The 23,652-nt window shown below is 35.7% G+C and overlaps 2 long non-coding RNA genes, 13 other non-coding genes and 5 pseudogenes across 24 annotated transcripts in view; 19 read left to right on the top strand and 1 right to left on the bottom strand.

The window, feature by feature from the left end:
• Positions 1-6,648, top strand: part of LOC105730187 (uncharacterized) — a 41,953-nt gene extending 35,305 nt beyond the window's left edge. For 3 of the 6 annotated variants that reach the window (XR_001110414.3, XR_001110418.3, XR_001110420.3), the window contains 6 exons: positions 604-689; positions 1,387-1,448; positions 1,746-1,821; positions 2,592-2,656; positions 2,934-4,416; positions 6,358-6,648. This is a non-coding gene — a long non-coding RNA (uncharacterized LOC105730187). Of the gene's footprint in view, positions 1-603; positions 690-1,386; positions 1,449-1,745; positions 1,822-1,986; positions 2,104-2,591; positions 2,657-2,933; positions 4,417-6,357 lie in introns of all 6 variants that reach the window. The other 3 variants (XR_010342130.1, XR_010342131.1, XR_010342132.1) reach the window with 3 other exon arrangements.
• On the top strand, positions 2,053-2,124 carry LOC135274397 (small nucleolar RNA SNORD113/SNORD114 family). Its single transcript, XR_010342236.1, has one exon. It is a non-coding gene; the product is annotated as a small nucleolar RNA SNORD113/SNORD114 family (small nucleolar RNA).
• Positions 3,837-3,911, top strand: LOC135274399 (small nucleolar RNA SNORD113/SNORD114 family). Its single transcript, XR_010342238.1, has one exon. It is a non-coding gene; the product is annotated as a small nucleolar RNA SNORD113/SNORD114 family (small nucleolar RNA).
• LOC135274398 (small nucleolar RNA SNORD113/SNORD114 family) lies at positions 5,687-5,758 on the top strand. The gene has a single exon (XR_010342237.1). It is a non-coding gene; the product is annotated as a small nucleolar RNA SNORD113/SNORD114 family (small nucleolar RNA).
• A 553-nt stretch (positions 6,649-7,201) lies between the features above and the next one.
• LOC135274283 (uncharacterized) lies at positions 7,202-23,619 on the top strand. 5 transcript variants are annotated; one of them, XR_010342127.1, is made up of 10 exons: positions 7,202-8,505; positions 9,450-9,523; positions 11,295-11,378; positions 12,258-12,638; positions 14,383-14,457; positions 15,936-16,017; positions 18,033-18,508; positions 19,375-19,456; positions 22,558-22,705; positions 23,545-23,619. It is a non-coding gene; the product is annotated as an uncharacterized LOC135274283 (long non-coding RNA). The 5 variants fall into 5 exon arrangements; XR_010342129.1 differs by having other exon boundaries at positions 18,033-18,068; positions 18,422-19,456; XR_010342125.1 differs by having other exon boundaries at positions 18,033-19,456.
• On the top strand, positions 7,395-7,469 carry LOC135274447 (small nucleolar RNA SNORD113/SNORD114 family). Its single transcript, XR_010342272.1, has one exon. It is a non-coding gene; the product is annotated as a small nucleolar RNA SNORD113/SNORD114 family (small nucleolar RNA).
• LOC135274445 (small nucleolar RNA SNORD113/SNORD114 family) lies at positions 8,927-8,983 on the top strand (annotated as a pseudogene).
• On the top strand, positions 9,860-9,934 carry LOC135274396 (small nucleolar RNA SNORD113/SNORD114 family). The gene has a single exon (XR_010342235.1). It is a non-coding gene; the product is annotated as a small nucleolar RNA SNORD113/SNORD114 family (small nucleolar RNA).
• LOC135274430 (small nucleolar RNA SNORD113/SNORD114 family) lies at positions 10,748-10,821 on the top strand. Its single transcript, XR_010342260.1, has one exon. It is a non-coding gene; the product is annotated as a small nucleolar RNA SNORD113/SNORD114 family (small nucleolar RNA).
• Positions 11,740-11,809, top strand: LOC135274423 (small nucleolar RNA SNORD113/SNORD114 family; annotated as a pseudogene).
• LOC135274449 (small nucleolar RNA SNORD113/SNORD114 family) lies at positions 12,921-12,987 on the top strand (annotated as a pseudogene).
• On the top strand, positions 13,841-13,912 carry LOC135274411 (small nucleolar RNA SNORD113/SNORD114 family). Its single transcript, XR_010342249.1, has one exon. It is a non-coding gene; the product is annotated as a small nucleolar RNA SNORD113/SNORD114 family (small nucleolar RNA).
• Positions 14,812-14,886, top strand: LOC135274439 (small nucleolar RNA SNORD113/SNORD114 family). Its single transcript, XR_010342268.1, has one exon. It is a non-coding gene; the product is annotated as a small nucleolar RNA SNORD113/SNORD114 family (small nucleolar RNA).
• On the top strand, positions 15,998-16,071 carry LOC135274429 (small nucleolar RNA SNORD113/SNORD114 family). Its single transcript, XR_010342259.1, has one exon. It is a non-coding gene; the product is annotated as a small nucleolar RNA SNORD113/SNORD114 family (small nucleolar RNA).
• Positions 17,129-17,203, top strand: LOC135274438 (small nucleolar RNA SNORD113/SNORD114 family). Its single transcript, XR_010342267.1, has one exon. It is a non-coding gene; the product is annotated as a small nucleolar RNA SNORD113/SNORD114 family (small nucleolar RNA).
• Positions 18,842-18,913, top strand: LOC135274421 (small nucleolar RNA SNORD113/SNORD114 family). The gene has a single exon (XR_010342253.1). It is a non-coding gene; the product is annotated as a small nucleolar RNA SNORD113/SNORD114 family (small nucleolar RNA).
• LOC105730185 (large ribosomal subunit protein uL30-like) lies at positions 19,598-20,353 on the bottom strand (annotated as a pseudogene).
• Positions 20,944-21,013, top strand: LOC135274415 (small nucleolar RNA SNORD113/SNORD114 family; annotated as a pseudogene).
• LOC135274443 (small nucleolar RNA SNORD113/SNORD114 family) lies at positions 21,984-22,056 on the top strand. Its single transcript, XR_010342270.1, has one exon. It is a non-coding gene; the product is annotated as a small nucleolar RNA SNORD113/SNORD114 family (small nucleolar RNA).
• On the top strand, positions 23,039-23,113 carry LOC135274409 (small nucleolar RNA SNORD113/SNORD114 family). The gene has a single exon (XR_010342247.1). It is a non-coding gene; the product is annotated as a small nucleolar RNA SNORD113/SNORD114 family (small nucleolar RNA).
• Positions 23,620-23,652: the final 33 nt, after the last annotated feature.

Consider the following 23,652-nt stretch of genomic DNA (forward strand, 5'->3'; position numbering starts at 1 on the left):
ATTATTTCCAAAAACAAAATTGACATAGCTCTTGCATTTTCGGAGTGGTGAATGTATTTCTACATTTGCGCGGTATGTCCCTTTCAGTCTTGTTGGTGCAGTTTCCTTAAAACGTGGAATAGACAAACGACTCCATGTGTAACTATTTAACTTCGTATGTATGTATGCGTGCATGCACAATGCATGGTTGATGAGAATGTATTTGAATCTAGGATTTAGATGAATTTAATTCTTTCTAGCCAGATTCATGCAGAAAGGAGATTAAACTCCTGTTTGGGTTGAAGGCAGATAAACAGACAGACAAGTTTAATAGTCACATTCTTACTCTTTTGTCTGGTGTTACTGATAGTGGTTAAATTTAATACGTGAGTCAATGAATCGGTGAATCAATGGATATGTCATTCATCTTTCAAATATATGATGAGTACCAGGGTTTATTCCTAATCAATAATTAATGACTTGAACTGAATTAAAAAAAATCTAAATCTGGGCTGATCCATTTCTCTCTCTCTCTGTCTCTCTCTCTCTCTCTGTCTCTCTCTCTTTCTCTGTCTCTCTCTCTCTGTCATCTACCTATTTTTGTATTCACTTCGTACTCCACAGAATGGATGTGCAATGATTCCATTATTCTCCAGCGAGAAGATCATGGTTGTTGTCTGTTTGAGTAACGAATGAGTGTAGAAACCTATGTAAGTAACAAAGTGATTGCTTTTGCTTTAGTGGTTATCATGAGAGTTAACTCTAACTGGAAAGGAATAAATGGCTATGTATACAGTTAAATGAATGACGTTTGTGTGTGAATGATTCAGCACATCTATGGTCAGTGAAGGAGAAAAAAGTAGGACTATCTTTTTCATTTTTAATAGTTATTCAGTTAATTAATGTAAAAATTAATTATTCAATTTTATTTGAGTCGAAGTTGATTTTAAGCTTCCTCTATAAAGACAGCTTATCACATTCCAAGATGGAGGACGCTGTCAGTGTGGAGTAAAATGCTAGGTTCATAGTTGTTTATTGTCACATCCTGAAAATATGGACAAGGTCACTGAAAGATGATGAAGCCTTGACCAGTTAAGAGTATGGGATTAATATGAAGCATGTATGGTCATTTAAAAGTAAACTTAATTTATTATCTATGCCAGAGGGCCATAGGACAACTATTCATTAGAGACATAGCTCTTTTTCTTGTATTTAGGAATGAGGTTTATCGTACTATTAGGCTATTAAAACTTAACTTTGAGCTGGTCATAGGCCAGTCATAAGCAAGTGGTAAAACTCTGTTACCTATCAAAAATTTCAATTAATCCAGTGACACATGACACCCATAAACAGAAAGCAAAATCACAGTGGTTTTATTTTTTCTAACATTTGTTTTGTACTTCCCAGAATGGAGGCATGATGGCTGATCCAATCGTTTTCCTCTGATGACGGTTTTGATGGCTACCTATGTGAGTATGGAGGACACATGCTGCTGTTAGTAATTGTGTTAAGTTCTTAAGTCTAATATCAAGGATTTTGTTAGTAAATTTTGATTTTATTATATAAACAAGTAGAAAGGAAGATTGAAGCATTGTTCAACTATGAATAAATGTGATTAGGCAAGAAACACTACTAATAGAAATGGAAAACACTAAAGTCTCAAGAAATATGCGGATCAAGCATGTTACTTCTTTGTTTAAGCGTCTTAAGACACTGCGTATAAGAAATAGTCAGTATTATTGACTGGTGTGCTTTGTACTCCTCAGAATGAACAGCCCCATCTGATTTAAGCACTGTGCCGTGACCATGAACTCTACCTCTGTTTGTCACAGGAAGACTCTTGTGAGTAGTAGTCAAAATTCTTGTTTTGTTTTAAGGGTATTCTCTGTATTCTTAAAAAGTCTAAAATATCATCAAATAAAGTCAAGCATTTTTATTATTCACTACTTAAGTATAAATTTATTCTTAAGATTTCCCTGTTCATAGCTATGTATTTTATTATTACAGCACTATTAATGAATTGATTGATCAATAAACGATGTACACATGAATGAAGACAGATAGAGTCAATCTTGGACCAATGATGATGACTGGTGGCGTATGAGTCATGGACGATGAATACAGGTCTGGAAGTCTGAGGTCCAATATGATAAAAACTCTAGTCTTTACCTTCTGATCCAAAGGATAGACTTTAGGAACATTCAAAGATGTTGTTTTTGGTCTTTGTGTTCATGCATTTTCCCTCTATTTTTATAATTGGCTCAATGAATCAACAAACAAATATGTAACTGCATAAAGATAAAAAGAGTGAGGCATTGTCCAATTATGGAAATATATAGTGAAACAAGAAATACTATTCATATATATTAAAAACACTGTGATCTTCTTTCTATTAAGAAATAAATGACTCAAAGGTATTACTCCCTGGCTGGAGGATGGCATATTCAGTAAAAATCAGAGCTCATGGCAGGTCATTTGGTCAGGGCCATGTTCACTGTTGTTTGTTTTCTCAAGAAAAAATACAGTTTCACGCATACGTACAATAAAATGAAAGGAGAAGTGTATGGAAAGCCCATTTCAACCTTTTCATCTTTTTTGCTTTGTGCTCTCAGAACGCAGTGTTGCGTGGTCACCAGGTTTCTGGTTGCCTCTGTGTGTTAGAAGCTTGGAGGCCAATGTGAGTATAGTCAAAGTTCTTGCCTTGGTTCTGGGGTTTTTAAAGGGTATTCACTGTTTTACTAAAAGCATTACAGATAATCCAAAAGGTTAACCATGGTCCAGTGATAACTATGGCATTGCCATGGAACATGTTGATTATCTAATATTTACAAAATTAAAAACGATTAATGATGAAATCACTGTGACAGATGATCCTGTAGATAGCTGTAAAGTATTTCTTGTTCTTAAGTTTTTGTAACATTATTTAATTATTATATTATGTGTTTGAAACTCAGTGGTCCCACACAGGGATAATCTAGTCAACTGGTTCTATTGGACATGATTCTGTAGACAGATGGTACGTATATGTAAGGATCATATTCCTGATCTTCGTGTTCACAGATTTTGATTCTATTGTCGTAACTGGGTATATTAAAATTACAAAAATAATCAATAAGCAAATAAAAATAAATATAGCTAGGTGAAGCATCATCCAATTATTAAAATATGTTATGAGGCAATAAAACCTATTAATATATATTAGAAGATAATAGATTAAGGAAGACATGGTTTAAAACTAACTTCTTTGACTAATAATTATGTAGTCAGTACAAATAATAATTACTATTACTATAACAAGTACAAGTAAATCAACAGAAGTGAAATATTACCCAATTATGCATATTAATAAATACCTAAATGATCGAGTAAATAAATAAAATGTGGAAAGTGAGATCAATGCAGATAATGTCTCTATATTAAAAATCACCTTTTTTGCTTTGTACTGCTCGGAATGGGTGCATTTGAAATGATTACGTGTGCCCTGTGTGTTTGGCCCACTGAAACCAATATGAGTAATAATGGTTAAAGTCTCATCTTGTTTGAATATGCTACTTTTAAGGATATTCACTCCATATTTAAAAAGTGTGAAATGTCATCACTGAAAGTCATCTGTGGCAAGATGATATACATTGAACTATTATGCACTGCACTCTTATATTGACTAAGCCGTATATGAAACCTTGAGAATGATTAGTGAAACCATATAGATGTGGCAAATTAGTTAGTAAGAGAGATGTAGGATATTTAAGCCTCTTGGCCTTGAGTTTGTGATTCAAGAGTATTTGTTTTATTATTGTCAGGGAATTAATGAATTGGTCCGTAACAAAAGCAGGTAAGAATGAAGAGAGTCCCAAACCCGGACCAATGATGACGACTGGTGGCGTATGAGTCATGGATGATGAATAATACGTGTCTGGAAGTCTGAGGTCTGGCAGTAAGAAGCCCAGCTCATTGCCATTATTGGGAGTGATGCTGTGGACAGATGTTAGGGCCAAAAAAAATCATGGTCTTGGCCTGGTGTTCATAGATTTTGATATTATTATTATAAACCAACATAAATAAATATGAATAAGTGAAGTACTATGCAGTTACAAAAGTTGTATGAATAGATAAAAGAACCATTCATATATATTGAAAACAATGGGGTCTATTATGAAATAACGGTCAGTATACAGAGCAGTGTCTTGATTTGTGTCAGTGGCAAGATCAATGTTGCTATTTTTCTAAAAATAACTAATAAATGTTAACTCAAAATTATAAATACCTAAGTGACTGGCTAAATGAAAGGTGACATGCGTAGATCAAGGAAAACTGTGTCTCCATTTTGATTTTCTTTATCTGCCCTGCTTTGTACTTCTCAGAACGGGCAGACCCACGCCCTCTGCTGTGACCGCTCTCTGTGGTTGCCTCCGGGTAGGAGCCTGGACACTAACGGAGGTAACAGTCAATCTTCTTGTCATAGTTTTGTATTTGTTTAGCGTAGGTTTTTAAAGATTCACTATAACATTTTAAAATAACCAAAGAAAGCCACCCGTGACCCAATGGTAGGTACGTGGTGGACATGAAAACTGTTGATTAATTGATATCACTGTGGATGATTAATAATAAAAAAAGCAGGGGCACTTAAGCATCTTGTTCTCAAGGGTTTTGGGATTTTGTTTATAAGTGTTTTAGATATGTAGATATTTACTTTAATATTATTAGTTTACTGATAAGTTAACTGGTAAAGAAATGCAGAGATGAATGAGATAAAAGAGGCCCAAGCCTAGATAATGACTGTCGGGGTATGCACAGTCAGTGAGGATGAATAATGTTTTGTGTCTGGACCTCTGAGGTCCAACACTAAAAAATTTAGTTTAATTACTATAATTACTCTGATGGAAAATTCCTAATATGTATTTGATAGTATTCTTATAAGTAAATCAATCATGGAAGCATTAAATTAATATATGAATCAATAAGTATGATTTATTATACTATAGATGGTGAAGCTGTGTTCAATTATCAATATATGTGGTCAGGCGAGAAATATTATTAATAAATGTTGAAAAAATTATTCCCATTAAGAAATAAGTGGATCAAAGTGTTACCTTTAATTATCATATAGACACTGATAAATAATAGTCAACTTTATTACTCTGGTTCAAACCAAGTGAAGGTCGTATGTTTTGTCTGGAAAACACATGAACTACAAAAAGTTAATAAACACCTAAGTGAATGAGTAAATTAAATGTAGGGATCAGGATTCAATTAAGATAAAGCCCTCATTTTCTTTTAATCAGTGCTCTGCTTTGTACTCCTTAGGACGGCACTGGAGCTGCTCTAAGGATTCCTTGGTAGTCACAGATATTTAGTTGCCTCTGTATGTTTGGCACATGAAAACCAGTGTGAGTTTTTGTGGACATATACTCTTTATTTGAAAAGTTTGAAATATCATCAGAGAAAGCCAACCATAGCCCAGTGATAAATATGGAATTCATATGAAACATTATATTGATTAATCATCTTTGAGGATGATTAATTAAAGAGATAAAGTGATTCTATATAGAGATGTAGCACTATTTCAGGCTCACTCATGTTCTAGGTTTAGGTGCTTCATGGTGATTTATTTTATTATCAGATAATTGATGAATTAATTAGTAAACAAAGGTAGAGGAGAGTGAAAAAAAACCCAGACAAGCAAAGAAACTAAAACAAGGCCCAAGCCTGGATCGATGATGACTGCTGGTGGCGTATGAGTCGTGTATGATGAATACGTGTCTGGAACTCTGAGGTCCAGCATAAAAAGAAAATCAGTTTATTGGCTCTGGTGAAAATGACCTTATAGGCAGATTTAAGATTTTAAAAGGATCTTGCTTGGCATCTATTATAATTAGAATCCAAATCCATGGATAATTAGAATTAGAATCATTATAATTAGAATCCACAAATTTGGACTCTAATTATAATAAATAGGTCAATAAAAGTATCCATGTCCAATAAACAGATTGTGTTATTCACCTCAAATATATACAATTAGCCTTTTTAATGAAAAAGAATTAATGTACAATTATAATAAGTGAAGGTGAAGAGAGCGAAGTATTGTTCAGCTATGAAGAAATGAGTGAGACAAGAGGAACTAATAGGACGGAAAACACTAAGTCAGTTACATAATACATGGCTCCAACGTGTTGCCTCTTTGGATAACATCAGCAATGGTCAATATTCTTGTTTTGTGTTAGTGGAAGTTCGATGTTGTTTGTTTTTAAGAGCATGTGAGATATTTAGAAAGCTGATTCTGGATAAGCCTAAAAGACTGAATAATGAATTCTAGATGCAAGGATACATGGAGAGAATATTTCAATCATGTTCCCATCTGCTCTGTTTTCTACTTCTTAGAATGGACATACCCAGGCTGATTTAAGCCTTGGTCAGTGATCTCTGTGGTTGACTCCTTGTATAGGAGCATGCAGACCCATGTGAGTAACGGTCCGTTGTTGTCATCTTGGTTTGAGTAGTTTGTTTAGAGTATCTGCTGTGATATTAAGAGAAGTATTAAATATAAGAAGAAAGACTGGCCAGGCGCAGTGGCTCATGCCTGTAATCCCAGCACCTTGGGAGGCTGAGGTGGATGGGTCACCTGAGCTCAGGAGTTCGAGACCAGCCTGCCCAACATGGTAACATGGTGAAACCCCACCTCTACTGAAAATACAAAAAATTGGCTGGGCATGGTGGCACATGCCTGTAATCCCAGATACTGGGGAGGCTGAGGCAGGAGAATCACTTGAACCTGGGAGGCGGAGCTTGCAGTGAGCCAAGATCGAGCCATTGTGCTCCAGCCTGGGCAACAAGAGTGAAACTCTGCCTCAAAACAAACAAATAAACAAAGAAGGCCAACCATTCCCCAGTGATAAATATGAAGTTGACATGAAATGTTATTTTGATTAATCAATATTTGCAGCAATGAGAATAATTAATGAAAGAAGTGTAGTCATTGAGGCATATGAATCTCTAGAATAATGTGAAGGATCATCTTTTGAGGTTTTTTTTTCTTTGAGATGGAGTTTTGCTCTTGTTGCCCAGGCTAGAGTGCAGTTGCACAATCTCGGTTCACTGCAACCTCCGCCTCCCAGGTTCAAGCAATTCTCCTGCTTCAGCCTCCCGAGTAGCTGAGATTACAGGTGCCCACCACCATGCCCTGCTAATTTTTGTATTTTTTAGTAGAGATGGGGTTTCACCATGTTGGCCAGGCTGGTCTTCAACTCCTGACCTCAGGTGATCCGCCCGCCTCAGTCTCCTAAAGTGCTGGGATTACAGGGGTGGGTTTTTTTTTTTGAGTTTTAATCACTAATACATATTTATTTTATTATTATATGAGAATTATAAACTCATAATTAACAAAAGTAGATGAGAAAAAAGAAAAAGAAGACCCAAGCTAGGTCAAAGGATGATGACTGGTAGCGTGTGAATCAATTGCAGTGAGACTATGTGTCTGGAATGCTGAGGTCCGAAATGAAATGAAATAGAGTCTATTGCTTCTGTTTGAAGTGATCTTATCTACATAGTCTAGGAAGTAAAACAACTGTTTTCTTGGTTTGTGTTTATGAAGTTGCATTTTATTATATAAATTGATCAATGTAACGATCATTGTAGACAAACAAGGAAGTAAAGATGGAGAGTGTGAAGCATGCCTACTCCTTTTAAATTATTTTTTTATTTTGAATGTTCACAGGTACATAGTGGGCATATATATTTGTGGGGTACATGAGATGGTTTGACACAGGCACGCAATGGCAAGTGAGCACATTGTGGAGAATGGGATCTCCATCCCGTTAAGAATTTATCCTTTGTGTTCTGAACAATCCAGTTACACTCGGTTATTTTCAAATATACAATTAAGTTATTATTCACAGTAGTCATCCTGTTGCTATCAAATGCTAGGTCTTATTCGTTCTAACTATATTTTTTTGCACCCCTGATCCATGCCCACCTCCTGCCTAGCCCCTCACTACCCTTCCCAGATTCTCATAACCAACCTTCTACCGTCTATGTCCATGCAGTCCAATTGTTTTGATTTTATATCCTACAAATAAGTGAGATGTTTGTCTTTCTGTGCCTGGCTCATTTACTTAACAGAATGATCTCCAGTTCCATCCATGAAATTGCAAATGATAGGATCTTATTCTTTTCTACGGCTGAATAGTACTCCATTGTGTATATGTACCGTATTTTCTTCATCCATCCACCTGTTATGATGAATGGATAAAGCTGGTATCATGGATCAATGGCAATTTGATATTCTTAATTTTCTTCAGAGAAAAATTCATAAGTATTATCCCAAATTAAATGAATATATACCTACACAATTGACTTACTGAGCTTTGGATGTACTCAACAACGTTGATAACATCTTAGTCTTCTTATCATCTGCTCTGTTTTGAGCTTCTCAGAGTGGGCGCACCAGAACGTGCTTAAGCATCCTGCCATGTTCACGAGCTCCGTGGTTGCCTCTATGTGTATGAGCCTGTGTATGAGCCTCAGTCCTCTGTGAGTAGTCAGAGTTCTTGTCTTGGTTTGGGTGGTTTGTTTAGTGGTTTGTTCACTGTAATATTTTTTAAAAGCTAAATATATTCAAAAAGAGTTATCCGTGGCCTAATGACCAATGTGGAATTGATATGAAACATTATGTTGATTAATTTACAACAACAAGGATGATCAATGAAAGAGCTATATATTCAGTGCAGTGAGTGAGTCCATACAGTTGTTAGGGATACTTGAAGATCTTGTTCTTGAGTTTTTGATTCATAGATATTTATTGTATTATTTTAGTATATTAATAAATTGATCAGTAACCGCATGTATATGAGAATGAAGAAAAAGAGTCCTAGGTCTGAACCAATATTCTAGGTGAATTAATGAGTTAATCAGTACGTAATATAGAAATGAATGAGGAGAAAGTGGTCCTTCCTGGACCAATGTGTGTCTCACATGATGACTGATACATGTCTGAAACTCTGAGGTCCAAACCAAAAGGAATCTAGTCCATCCCCTCTGTTTAGATGATCCTATAGACAGATGTCAGGAGAACATTATGGCCTATTCTTGTCTTTATGTTTATTAATTTTTAAAAATATTTTAATTAAAGTAGCAATGGCAGAGTCAATAAACACGTATAAATAAATAAAGATGACACATAAATTACTGTTCGATGTTAAAATGTGTAAGAACAAATAATACTAATATAAACTGAAACGGATAAGTAGATCAGCGTATTACATCTTTCACCAAAGAGACCATATAGACAGTGATAAGTAATAGTTATTGCTCTAAATCAGTTGCAAGTTTAATATTTGTTGTATTAAGAGAAAGATTAATAAATATCGCCATAAATTAATAAATATCTAAATAGCTATGCAAATGAACAGTGGAAAGTATGGACCAATGGAGAGAACGTCTTAATATTTTTACCATCTCTGCCTCGCACTCTTCAGAATGGATGCACTGAGCTGACTTAAGCATTCTTCCTTAATCATGATTAAGTGTCCTCCATATGAAAGAGACCACTGTAAGTAACAGTCAAATCTTCTTATTTTTCTCTGGGCCTTTTGTTTCAGGGTATTAGTGATACTGTTAAAAAGTGTTAAAACATATTTAAATAGCTAACTATGACCCAGTTATAAATATGATACAAAATATTATTTTGATTAACTGTTAATGTACATTGAAGTCAATTAATGAAAGACATATACTCTATGTGGGAAATGAATCCGTAGACCAGTGTTAGGAATTTTCAAGGATCTTGTCTTCGGCTTTGTAAATCATATGCTTATTTAGTTACTATTAATGAATTAATGATTTATTCAAACAAATGTAGAAAGGAAGAGAAAAAGGGACCCAAACACGGACCAATGATGACCACTGGTGGCGTTTGAGTCATGGACAATGAATACTACGTGTCTGAAACTCTGAGGTCCAACACAAAACATAATTAGATAGATATCAGAAATGTGCAAATATCATATTCTTACTTTGGATTAATAGATTTAGATTTATCATTGATAGATCAAGGATAGAGGGTGAATCATTATTCAATTATGAATACATGTGATGCTGTAAGAAATATTATCACTAAAAATTTTAAACACTGATGCCCCTTAAAGAAATAGATCATGAGTATCACCTCTTTGGCTAAGGTTCATATAGACTCTAGTAAGTAAGAGTCAGTTTCATTTTCTGGTTCAGTCTCATTTGAGATTGTTCCTTTTGTTATGAGAAAAAACATTTCCATTCTGAAAAATTAATAAATATAAAAATAACTGAATCATAGAAATGTGGAAAGGATCAATGGAGATAAGGTTTGAATTTTTTTTAATTGCCTCTTTGTGTTCAGCAAATGGATGCACTGGAGCTGACCTAAGCATTCATGGTCAAGAGGTTTGTGGTTGCCACTGTTGGTTAGGAGCTTAGACATCAGTGTGAATAATAGTTAAAGTTCATGTCTTTCTTTAAGAGACTTTTAAAAGGGTATTTATAATATCATAAAGTGTGAGAAATCATCCAAAAGGCCAACCTCAGCCAATGATAAATAGGAGGTTAGTTGAAACATGGTATTTACTAACTCATTTATGACACATTGAGGATAATTCATGAAAGAGGTATCAAACTGACAGACTATATAGAAAGTTCTAGAATATTCAATGCTCTTACTCTTTGGATATTATATTTACATGTATTATAAAATTAATATTAATGAAATAATGCATAAATACATGTAGATGAGGATTAAGCCTGAACCAAGATGAAAACTGGTGGCATAGAAGTCAAGAATGCTGAATAATGTGTGTCTAGAACTCTGAGCTTCCGTGGAGGAGGAAATATAGTCTACTGCTTTTGAAGTGATCCTATGGACAGATTTTGGAAATACAAAAGGCCCTTCTTCTTGGGTTCCTTTTGGGAATTTTGATTCTTCTTTAAAATAAATCCATTGACATGATGATCAGTGTACACATATAAAAAAGTAAAGATGAGGAATGTGAAGCATGTCCTCTCAGTGTAAATGGTGAGACAGCAGAAATCATTACAACGTATCGAAAATATGAATACCATTAAAAAAACAAGTAATTTAAGTGTCTTCTTTGACTGAGGATGGCATTGGCAGTACAGTCGGGTTTCTTATTTTGCATTAGAACAAGTGTGATATTGTTCTTTTTTTAAAAAGAAAATTGGTAAGTATTACCACAATTAACAGATACCTGAATGACTAAGAGAAGGGTCTAATGAATGCATCCGTGAAAAATATCTTAATCCTGTTATCTTCTCTGCTTTGTGCTTCCCAGGATGGACACTCTCGAGCTGGCAGAACACCTGGCCTTGGTCTGGAGCCGCATGTCTGCTCCTCTGTAGAGGTGCACATGGGCAATGTGAGTAACAGTAAAATTATTTTTTGCTTTTGTTTATTTGTTTAGGATATTCAGTGTAATATTGAAAAGTATTATATATTAATATAATCAAAGGCCAGCCACGTCCCAGGGATGTGTATGGACTTGACATGAAATATTGTGCAGATTAATAGATATTTTAAACAATGATTATGATGAATAAAGGAAGTATTAATATACTAATTGCGGCAAATGATTATATAGACAGATATTAGGGATACTTAAGGATCTTGTCCTTGAAACTCGGTGGTCCAGAGGTATTTATGTTAGTATTGTTAGCGAATTAATAAATCATTAGGAAACAACTTAGGAATTAATGGAGAAAAAGAGGGCGAATTCTGGCAGGATCGATGATGACCACTGGTGGTGTATGAGCCGTACGATGAATACGTTTCTGGAACTCTAAGGTCATCACAAGCAGTATCCAGCCTATTCCCTCTCTCTGAAAGACTCCTGTAGACAGATGACAGGGGAATACAAGAACCTGTTCTTTTTCTTTATGTTTATGCATTTTAAAAATACTATATTATTAAAATAGCAATGAAGAATAAGTAGACATATGTATAAATGAATATAGATGAGGGTGAAGTGTTGTTTATTGTTGAAATGTATAGTAAAGAAAAATAATACTAATATAATTGAAATGGATGGATAATTAATGGACCAAATATAATACATCTTTGAATAAGGATCATGTGGACAGCAGTAAATAATGGTTAGTGCTCTGAGTTAGTTGCAAATTTCACATTTGTTGTATTAAGAGAAAAATTAATAAATACTCAGATGACCGTATAAATGAATGGTGAAAAATATAGATTAATGGAAATAATGTTCATTTTTAAAAATCGTCTTCTTGGCCAGGCGCGGTGGCTCATGCCTGTAATCCCAGCACTTTGGGAGGCCGAGGTGGGCGGATCACGAGGTCAAGAGATCGAGACCATCCTGGCCAATGTGGTGAAACCCCGTCTCTACTAAAAATACAAAAAAACTAGCTGGGTGTGGTGGCGCGCACCTGTAGTCCCAGCTAATTGGGAGGCTGAGGCAGGAGAATTGCTTGAACCCTGGAGGCGGAGGTTGCAGTGAGCCAAGGTCGCGCCACTGCACTCCAGCCTGGCTCCTGGTGAGACGCTGCCTCAAAAAAAAAAAAAAAATAGTCTTCTCTGCTTTGCACTCTTCGGAATGGATGCAGTGAGCTGATCATTTTGCTGTGTCAAGGCTATGTTGCCTCTATGTTAGGCCAACGTGAGTAGTGGTTATTGTCTTGATTTAGGTTGTTTAATGATATTCCTTATATTATTAAAAATTAATATAATAAGAAGTGAACTGGCTCCATGAAAATGTGCAGCATTGAGACTAATCAAGGAGACACAGTGTCTGTGGGAAATAATTCTATAGGCAAACGTAAGGGTTCTTCAGATACCTTGTTCTTGGGTATTTCAAAATCATGCCTTCATTTTATAATCAATGAAGAAATGATTTATTCAATAAATATTTAGAAACGAACGATGAAAGAGAAACCTAACCATGGTCAGTGGTGACCACTGGTGGCATATAAGTCATGGATGATGAATATGAGAAGAAAAGAATCTAGGTTTTGCTTCTATTGGAAATGATCCTGTAGACAATGTCAGAAACATACAAAGATAATTTTCTTATCTTGGGGTCATAGATTTAGGTTTATTATTACTAATAGGTGAATGATAGAACCATTGAACAAATACAAACAGATAAAAATAAAAGTAGAGATTTAAGCTTCAGTGTCCAGCTATGAATGTAGGAGATGACATAAATTATCACTAAAACTGGGAGATATTGATTCCTCTTGTCAGATAAATGGATCATAGTGTTTCCTCTTTGACTAAGGAGTATACAGAATCTAACAAGGGAGAGTCAGTTTTATTTTCTTGGTCAGAGATTGTTTCTTCTGTTAAGAGAAAAAGACATCTACAATATGAAAAATTAATAAATACCTAAATCACTGAATAATTGCAATGCAGAAAGGCAGAATCAACAGCGATTGGGTCTCGATGTTCTTTATTATCTGCTCTGTGCTCCTCAGGATGGACAGACACGAGCTCATTTTGGTGTTCCGTGGTCGTGAGGTCAGCCATTGCCTCCCCGTGTCAGGAACATGGAGACCGATGTAATAGTCAAACTTCTTGTCTCAGTTTCAGTGTTCTTCTTAAGGGTATTGAGAAAGTGCAAATGTAGTCAGTGACTGCCAACCATGACCCAAATGTAAAAAATGTACTTATTATGTATGAAGCCTTGAGGTCAGTTGATGAAAGAATGGTATTGCTACAGGAAATTATTTTGTAGGCATGTGTTAGAAATAGTCAAGAATCTTGTCTTCTAGTTTTTGTGACTCTTGGTATTTATTTTAGTATTATTAGATTATTGATGTATTATTCAATGATAGAAATGAAGAAAGTGAGAGCCAAGCCTGGATTAATGGTGTCCACTGGTGGCATATGAGTCATGTATGATGCATATATGTCTGGAACTCTAAAGTCCAAGAAGGAAAGATTTTAGGTTGGTGCCTTTCTTAGAAATAATCCTATAGATTGTTTAAGAATATATAAGGATCTTATTTGGCCTTTTTAAAAATAAGTTTTTACTCTATCATAATAAATGGATCCATAAAAGGATCAATGCGTGGATATAAATATGCAAAGGTAGACAGGGTGAAGCCTCACGGGTTACGGAAAGGCGGCGTGGTGCCAGGAGAACACACATGTATATACACTGAGAACACTGAATTCCACTGGAAACCAGTGGTTCAGCCTGTTACCCCTGGTTAAAAGTCATACAGACGACATACATGATAGCCCGTATTCTGGGCTCATGGAAAGTTTGATGTTGTTTGTTTTTCTTAAGTTAAAGAGTCACATAGATTGCCCCAGATCACTATATACCTCAGACTACAAGGATCAGTGGAGAGAATTTCTCAGTTTTGCTTTTGTCTGAACTACTCTGCATTTCTCAGAATGGACGCGCCTTCGCTGACCTACGTGTTTGCAAGTTCCGTGGCTGCCCCAGTGTTTGGAGCATGGAGACCGAAGTGAGTTACAGTCACTGTTCTTACCTTGGTTTTTGTGGCTTGTTTAGGATATTCACTGAACAAGTTTTTTAAAAGTATTAAATATAACTAAAGAAGGCCAACTGTGGCCCAATATAAATATGGATTTGACATGAAACATTATGTTGATTGATCAATTTTTGTAACAATGGGAATGATTAATGAGACAGGTATATTCAGTGACGTAAGTGATTCCACAGATAGATGGTTGGGATATAAGAACCTCTTTTCTTTGAGAATTTGTGATTCACAGATAATTATTTTATTACGTTTGATGAATTGAGAATTAATCAATAAGCAAAAATAGGGTAATATGAGGAAAAAGACATGTAAACCTGAATCAATAATGATGATTGATGGTTTAGGAGTCATGGGTAATGAATAATATGTGTCTGGAACTGAAAGGTCTGCAGAAAACAAAATCTAATCTATTTCCTAAGGTGATTTGAAAATGACCATCAGTGTTTGAAGTGATAGATTGATGTTAAGAATATGTAAGGGTCTAGTCCTTTTATTTTGGATTCATGGATTTATATATTATTATTATTTTAAATTGATCCATGATCAAAATATTAAACAAATACGTAATTTGACAAATATGAACATGGAGAGGAGGACTTCAACCATGTCATGATCCAAGATATACTATCAACATAAAATCAAACACTAGCTCCCAACATGGAGAAACCCTGTCTCTATTAAAAATACAAAAAATTAGTGAGGTGTGGTGGTGCACACCTGTAATCCCAGCTATTCGGGGGGCTGAGGCAGGAGAATTGCTTGAACCCGGGAGGCAGAGGTTGTGTGAGCCAAGATCGTGCCACTGCACTCCAGCCTGGGCAACAAGCAAAACTCTGAAACAAAAAAAAAAAAAGAAGGGAGGGAGGGAGGGAACCCATGGGTGTTACCTTTTTTTGACTAGTGATCATGTAGATGCTGGGAAGTAGGAGATCAGTCCATTCAAAGTTGCTTGTTTTGTTCAGAACGAACATGTATGTTATGAAAAAATTAATAAGTACCTAAACGACTGGTTTGGAATAAAATATGGAAAGCAAAGTTCGACAAAGAACCTTAGTTTTTAAAAGCAGCTGCTTTGCTTTGTACTTCTTAAAAGGGATGCACTGGCACTGATTTAAGGATCCTCTCATAGTCACAAGGTGTACGGTTGCCCCTGTGTGGGTGCATGGGGACCAATGTGAGTACGAGTCAATGTTCTTGTCTCGGTTTGAGTATTTTTTAAGAGGTATCACTGTATTATTATACATTTTGGCATATAATCAGCTAATATCTTAAGAATGGAATTGATGTAATACATTATGTTGGTTAATCTGTATGTGAAACATTGCATTAAATTAATAAAATAGAAATAGTGTCTATGGGAAATAATTTTATAGACAGATATCAGATATTCAAGAATCTTGCACTTGAATTTTTCTGACTCTTTGGTATTTACTTATTAGTGAATTGATGAATTAATCTATCAATAAATGAAGATACGAATCAAGAAAAAGAGCCCCGAGTCTGGACCAAAGATGAAGTTTGGTGACGTATAAATTATGGACAATAAACACCTGTGTCTGGAACTTTGAGGTCTAACATGAAAACTAGTTTACTGCCTATGATGTAATTGATCCTATATACACATATTAGGAATGACAATGATCTGATTGTGTTTCATAGCTATTGATTGCAGCTTCGTACGTTGATTAGTGCACAAATAACCACAGAAATGTATGAATACCTGAAGAAAAATGAAACCAAGTATGGACTAAGTATGTCCTCTGTAACATTGCTCTTATATAGAAACAAATTCTTGGATTTTACTGGTTTTATTAAGATTGGCAGGCAGATATTAAAAATAGCATTTCTGTTCTAGATTTCAATACCTAAATGACTGAACAAATAAAATGGGGAAGGCATGTATCATTGGAAAGAATATCTCAGCTTTTTATTATTTGCATTGCTTCTATTTCTCAGAATGAAAGCTCCTAGCTGATTTAAGCGTTCTGCTGTGGCCATGAACTCTGTGTGTTAGGAGCATAGAAACCAATGTCAGAGTCAAAGCACTTGTCTTAGTATGAGTGGCTTGTTCAAAAATATTTACTGTATTATTTACACAATGCATTAAGTCAAAGAAGCTGACTATGGTGTACTATGGGATTGATATGAATACAAGTTCATTAATGGATATGTACAGCACAGATTAATTAATGGAGGATATAGTTGTTGGGTGAATTTACTGTGCAGGCAGTTGTTATGGATATGTACAACACAGATTAATTAATGGAGGATATAGTTGTTGGGTGAATTTACTGTGCAGACAGTTGTTATGGATATGTACAGCACAGATTAATTAATGAAGGATATAGTTGTTGAGTGAATTTACTGTGCAGACAGTTGTTATGGATATGTACAGCACAGATTAATTAATGAAGGATATAGTTGTTGAGTGAATTTACTGTGCAGACAGTTGTTATGGATATGTACAACACAGATTAATTAATGGAGGATATAGTTGTTGGGTGAATTTACTCTGTAGACAGTTGTTACGGATACTTAAGAATGTTCTATGGGATTTGTGACTCAGGTAAATTTATTTATTATAATTTATTGAAATATAAATCAACAAATATAGGAGAAGGATGTCAAATCCTAAACCAGTGGTGATGGCTGGTGGCATATTTAGTCATAGATGATGAATAAATAGACACTGGAAACTGAGATTAGTACCTAGAGAGAGATCTAGCCCATTACTTTTGGTGGACGTGTCCTGTAGAACGATTAAATACATGTTAAGGTGATGTTCTTGGACTTCTGTGGATATGAATTTTGATTGTATTGTTCCAAAACAATCAATGACAAAATTTATACAATTCAATGAAGATGAAGAGGGTGAAGCACTGTCCAATTATGGAAATGAGAGGTGAGGCCTGAAATACTATTAATATAATTTGAAAGTCCTAAGGTCAATGAGTAGATAGGTGGGGCAAGTGTGTCACCTTTTTGGCACAGTGTCATAGATCAGCGGTCCCTAACCTCAGGGCTGTGGACCAGTACCTGTGCAAGGCGGGTTAGGAACCAGGCCACACAGCAGGAGGTGAGCGGTGGGTGAGTGAGCATTACCACCTGAGCTCCGCCTCTTGTCAGATCAGTAGTGACATTAGATTCTCATAGGAGCAGAACCTGTTGTGAACTGTACATGCCAGGGATCTAGGTCACATGCTTCTTATGAGAATCTAATGCCTGATGATCTAAGGTAGAACAGTTTCATCCCAAAACCACCCCTCCCTGCCCTGGTCCGTAGGAAGATTGTCTTCTGCAAAACCCGTCCTGGGTGCTAAACACGTTGGGGACTATGGGTATAGACAATGAGAAGTAACAGTGTTGGTGTTCTGCATCAGTGGCAAGTACCATTCTGTCCTGTTTTTAGAAGAGACAAATAATAGCATCAATTAGTAAATATCTGTGTGACTAAAGAAATGAAAGCTGGAAAGCCATTATCAGTGGAGAGAATGTCTCCACCTTTTGGTCACTGGTTCTCCTTTGCATTCCTCAAGGTGGAGGCTGTCAGCGGTAGGAGCGTGGAGACCAGTGTGAGTAACAATCACATTTTATGTCTCGGTTTGCGTGACTTATCTAAGGGCATTCAGTATATAATGGCATATGAAATATAATCAAAGAGGGCCAAATGCACCCCAGTAATGAAGTTGGGATTGATGTAAATTACCTTCTTTGATATATAAAACGTTGAGGCTTTCTGTATCAGTCAAGTTTTATTTTCTGGGTTGGTTGCAAGTTTGATATTGTTCCTGTTGTTGAGACAGAGAGAAAAAATAGATGTTTATAATGAAAAATTAATAAATAAGTAAATGAAATTTGGAAAGGAGGGATAAATGTGGATAAGGTCTTAAGTTTTTTCACCACGTGTTCTGCTTGGTAATCCTAGAATGGATACACTTAAGCTGATGTAAGCATGCTTCCACGGTCACAAGCCCTATGGTTGCCACGGGGCATTAGAAGCATGGAGACCAATGTGAGTAATAATCAAAGTTGGTGTCTTTGTGTGGGTGGTTTGCTTAAGGGTATTCACTCGCCATATTATTGAAAAGAGTGAAATATAATCAAAGAAGACCAACTGTTGCCCAGTGACAAAATTGATATGAAGCACTATGTAAATTAATAGATATATGAAAAACTGGAGATAATTAATAAAGGAGATACATTGATGTAAGATGACTTTATATACAGACTAGAAGTATCAAGGCTCTTCTTGGGTTTTGAGAATATAGGGCTTTAAAATTATTAATGAACTAATTAACTAATCAATAGATAACATGGAATTGAGTGGGGAAAAGAGGACCAATCCTGGATGGATGACGACTGCTGGTGGCGTATGAGTCTCGTACAATGAACATGTGTCTGAAACTCTGAGGTCTGTTAGAGAAGATGCATGGTCCATTCTCTCTGCTTCTAATGATCTATAGAAATATTTCAGAAATATTTTGCTTTGTGATATTTTCATTCTATTTTTATAATTGGATCAATGTAAGAATCAATAAACAAATACGTAAGTAAAGATAAAATGGGTGAAGCAATGTTCCAGTATTTCAGGATATATTATTAATATGTATTGAAAACAGTGAAGTCCAGGGAGAGATAAATGATACATGTCTGTTACCTCTTTGGCCAATGATGACATAGATAGTATAATTATAAACAACGTTCAGTTTTTTGGTTAGTGGCAAGTTCAAAATTGTCCATCTTCTTAAGAGAAAATTAAATAAATGCAGTCCAAATAATTACTGCCTAAATGACTAACTAAATGAAAGGTGAAAGGCAAAGATCAATGGTGATAATGTCTCAAATTCGTTATCGTCTTCTCTGCTCTGTACTCCTCAGAATGGACACGCTTGTACTGTTTTAAGAATTCTTCCATGGTCCTCTGTTTGCCCTGTGCTTAGGAAGGAGTGTGCAGACTCATGTGAGTAATGGTCAAAGCTCTTGTCTTGGTGGTTTGTTGAAGACTATGTCACGTATTATAAAATAGTTATTATTATTATTTTTTTAAGAGCAGGTAATGTTTATTAACTGACCAGCTTAGAAAAATAATCATGGCGACACCTTAGTTCATTCTGCTAATAAGCCTGTTGTTCTGATCCTCCCTGTTGCCTGCATCTCCACCTTCTACAAAATGGGTGGTCTTTTTCTTCATTCCGCCTCGTGGAGAAGATAATTTAAAGGGCCACAGGAAGTTATTTGCTTCTTTGAAGCGTTTTCCAACAGTATAGATCCCATGAATCAGATCCTCCATGCAGATGATGCCATATTTTCCAAGAGATCGAGCAATCAGAGCGTTATCTGTCAAAGCAATTCGCTTCTTTTTGATTTTGCCATGACCACGTTTGTAGATTATTTCATTTACTGACTTCAGATTTGGGTACCCCCATGCAATATATGGCTCTACGATCCTCAGCATGTTAATTGAGGCCTTGTTGAGCTTCACAAAGTTTCCTTTGAAGATTTGACGAAGGTGAAGAAGCTGCAACACCTTTTGGACCTTTGGGCTCACACCATTGATACCTCTGATCCTGATGACAAACGCCAGTTTGGGTTCTGCGGTACACAGAAGCTGCCAGCTTTCCTTGCCATCCTCGCCATTCTAATTTCAGTTCTGTACATCTGCCTATATTCCTTGTGATAATGCTTCGCTTTTTCATAGATAAGCTTCCTCCTTGCCTTTTGAAGCATCTTTTGGGCAAACTTCTTTCTCAGGCGCTTGATCTTCAGCTCTGCGAAATTCCTTTGCTTTTTCTTAAGGGTTTCCGGCACAGCAGGAACCTTCTTCTTCTTCTTCTTCTCTTCTGCACCCTCCATGGTTCCAGCCAGAAAAAGAGGAAGTCCTATAAAATAGTTTTTAATAGGCGAGGTGTGGTGGCTCACGCCTGTAATCCTAGCACTTTGGGAGGCTGAGGTGAGTGAATCACCTGAGGTCAGGAGTTTGAGACCAGCCTGGCCAACATGGTGAAACCCTGTCTCTACTAAAAATACAAAAATCAGCAGGATATGGTGGTGGGTGCCTGTAATCCCAGCTACTTGGGAGGTTGAGGCAGGAGAATCACTTGAACCCGGGAGGTGAAGGTTGCAGTGAGCCAAGATTGCGCCACTGCCCTCAAGCCTGCACAACAGAGTGAGACTCCATCTCAAAAAAAAAAGTGTATAATACAAAGATGGCCAATGTTATCCCTATGACAGATATGAAAGTTATATAAAGTATTATATCGGTAATGCATAGATGAAAACTGAGGGCAGTTAATAAAACAGACAAATCAGTGTTAGAATGATTCTAGATACAGAGATGGAATATCCAGGTTATTCTTGGGTTTTTTCTGAATCATAGGGACTTAGTAGTAAGTTAACGAGTCAGTCAATAGACAAGAAAGAGTGAGCGAAGAAAGAGATGATCAATCCTAGATTGATGATGGCTGCTGGTGGCGTATGAGTCTTACATGATGAATACGTGTCTGGAACTCTGGTCCATCACAAAAGAAACTGAGCTCATTCTGTATGTTTGAAATGGTCCTATATGTATAGATGTCAGAGATACAGAATGTATTTGTTTTTGATCTTTGTGTTTACTTATTTTCATTATATTTTTATAGTTGCTCAATGTGAGAGCCTATATGTATAATATATATATTATACATAAAAAGATAAATAATGTTAGTAATTTTCCAATTATAAAAATCTGTAGTGAGGCAAGAAGCATTTCATATGTATTGAAAACATGAAGTCCAAAGAGCAATAAATGGCACATGCCTGTCACCTCTTTGGCCAATGATAATACAGCCAGTATAATTATAGACAATGTTCAAATTCTTGGCCAGTAGCAAGATTGAAATTGTTCATTTTCTTAACAGAGAATGACATTACTATGATTAATGAAATTTTCTTTACAGAAAATGAAACTAGTATGAAATCCAGAAACTGATTGCATAAATGACTAACTAATTACAGGTGAAAAGCAAGGATCAATGCTGACAGTCTCAAATTTGTTATCATCTTCTCCGCTCTGTACTCATCAGAATGGATGTCCTCGCTCAGATTTGAGGATCAGAACATCCTCCAAGGTCACACACTCTGTTTGCACCCTGCTTAGGAAGGAGCCTGCAGACCAATGTGAATAATGGTCAAAGTCCTTACTTTGATTTGGGTGGTTTGTTTAATAGTACTCAATGCATTATTTAAAAGTAAAAGTGTGAAATACACTCAAAGATGGCCAATGTTATCCTAATTATATGGGAGTGACATGAAATATTACATTGCTGATGCACATATATAAAACAGGATAGTTAATGAAACACACCTAATGTTTCAGTGATTCTGCATACTGATATGGAATATCAGGAGTGTTATTGGATTTTGTGAATCATGAGCCTTGAAAGTTATTAATGAATAAATGACTTAATCAATAGACAAGGTAGAAATGAACAGCAAAATAGAGATCAGCCCTGATCAATGATGACTACTTGGTGGCATATGAGCCAGATACAGCAAATACGTGTCTGAAACTCCGAGGCCCATCACAAATGAAATCTGGCTCGTTCCTTCTGATTCAAGTGATCCTATGAATATACAATATGTTTGCTTTTGGTCTTTGGGTTTGTTCACTTCATTCTATTACGACAATTGGATAAATGAAATAATTTATATATATACATGTACGTATATGAAGGGGATGAAGTATTGTCCAATGATAGAATAAGTGGTGAGGCAAGATGTATCATTACTATATCAAAGCTTTTATATATTAAATAGAATGTAATATTAATTAATATATCATATTTAATGTAATATTTAACATGTTAAATATAATAATATATTAAAATATTATATTAAAGCCTTGAAGTCTCAAGAGAAATAAATGTTACACCACTGTAACTTCTTTGACTAAGGATGATGCATTTGATATTTATACATAAAAGTCAACATCTGGGTCAAGGAAAGTTGCAAGGTATTCATTTTCTTAAGAGAAAATAAAGTAAATATCCTTCAAATAATGATTTCTCAAATGTTTTCCTCAAGGGAAGATGACAAACACAGATCAAGGAGGACTGTCTCATCTGTTTGTGATCTGCTCTGCTCTGTGAGCCTCGGGATGGATGTTTGCCAGCTGATCCCATGGTTACAAGCTCTGTGGCTGCATCTATGCGTTCGGAGCATGAAGACCAATGTGAGTCATAGTCAATGCTCCTTCTTGTTTTGAAGGAGCATCGACTGTTTGCATTGTTATTTGCTATATTATAGGAAGTATTAAACACAACAAGAGAAGGTGAAGAATGCAATATTTAAACATTAGATTAAAAACTTTACGTTAATTAATGCGTACATGAAACACTGAGCTCAGTTAATGAAAGACATTTAGTCTTTGTGGAAATGAGTATATGGATGGATGTTAGGGATATTCAAGAATCTCATTCTTTTTTTGAAGACTTATGTGTATTTCCTTGTTAGTGGATTAGTCAACAAACAAATTTAGATGATAATAGAGAAAGAGGGCTGATCCTGGATCAGTGATGGCGACTGGTGGCATATGAGTCATGCACAGTGAATGTCATGTGCCTGGAACTCTGAGGTTCGACACAAAAAGATGTCAGGATACAGAATATAGAAGGATCTTCATGATCTTCCTGCTCATGAATTAAAAATATATTATTGTAAAAGAATCAAGGGCAGGATGAATAAATAAATGTATAAATGAACAAGATGAGGAGGTGAAGCATTGTTTATTACTAAAATATGTATAATGTAAAATTCATTTTAATTTAAATTGGAATGGATAATATATGCGTGGATGAAAGGTATTATGTCTTGAAACAAAAATGATATAGATTGTGATAGGTTATAGTTACTACTTTCAATTACTTGCAACCTTAAATTCTATTTTATTAATAACTATTACCATTAGTTAATAAAAGCCAAAGTGACAATGTAAATGAATGGTGAAATGTATGGATTGATGGAAAGAATGTCTCAGTATTTTTATCATCTTCTCTGCTTTGGACTCTTTAGAATGGATGCACTGAGCTAGTTATGAATTTAGCCCTGATCAAGACCTGTGCTGTTGTCCTTACGTGAAAGATTTCAGTGTGAGTAATAGTCAAGTTCTTGTGTGGTTTG

This window comes from Aotus nancymaae, unplaced genomic scaffold (assembly GCF_030222135.1).
Source record: "Aotus nancymaae isolate 86718 unplaced genomic scaffold, 86718_ANA_hifiasm-v0.15.2.pri h1tg000011l, whole genome shotgun sequence".
In the NCBI taxonomy this organism is placed as follows: Eukaryota; Metazoa; Chordata; class Mammalia; order Primates; family Aotidae; genus Aotus; species Aotus nancymaae.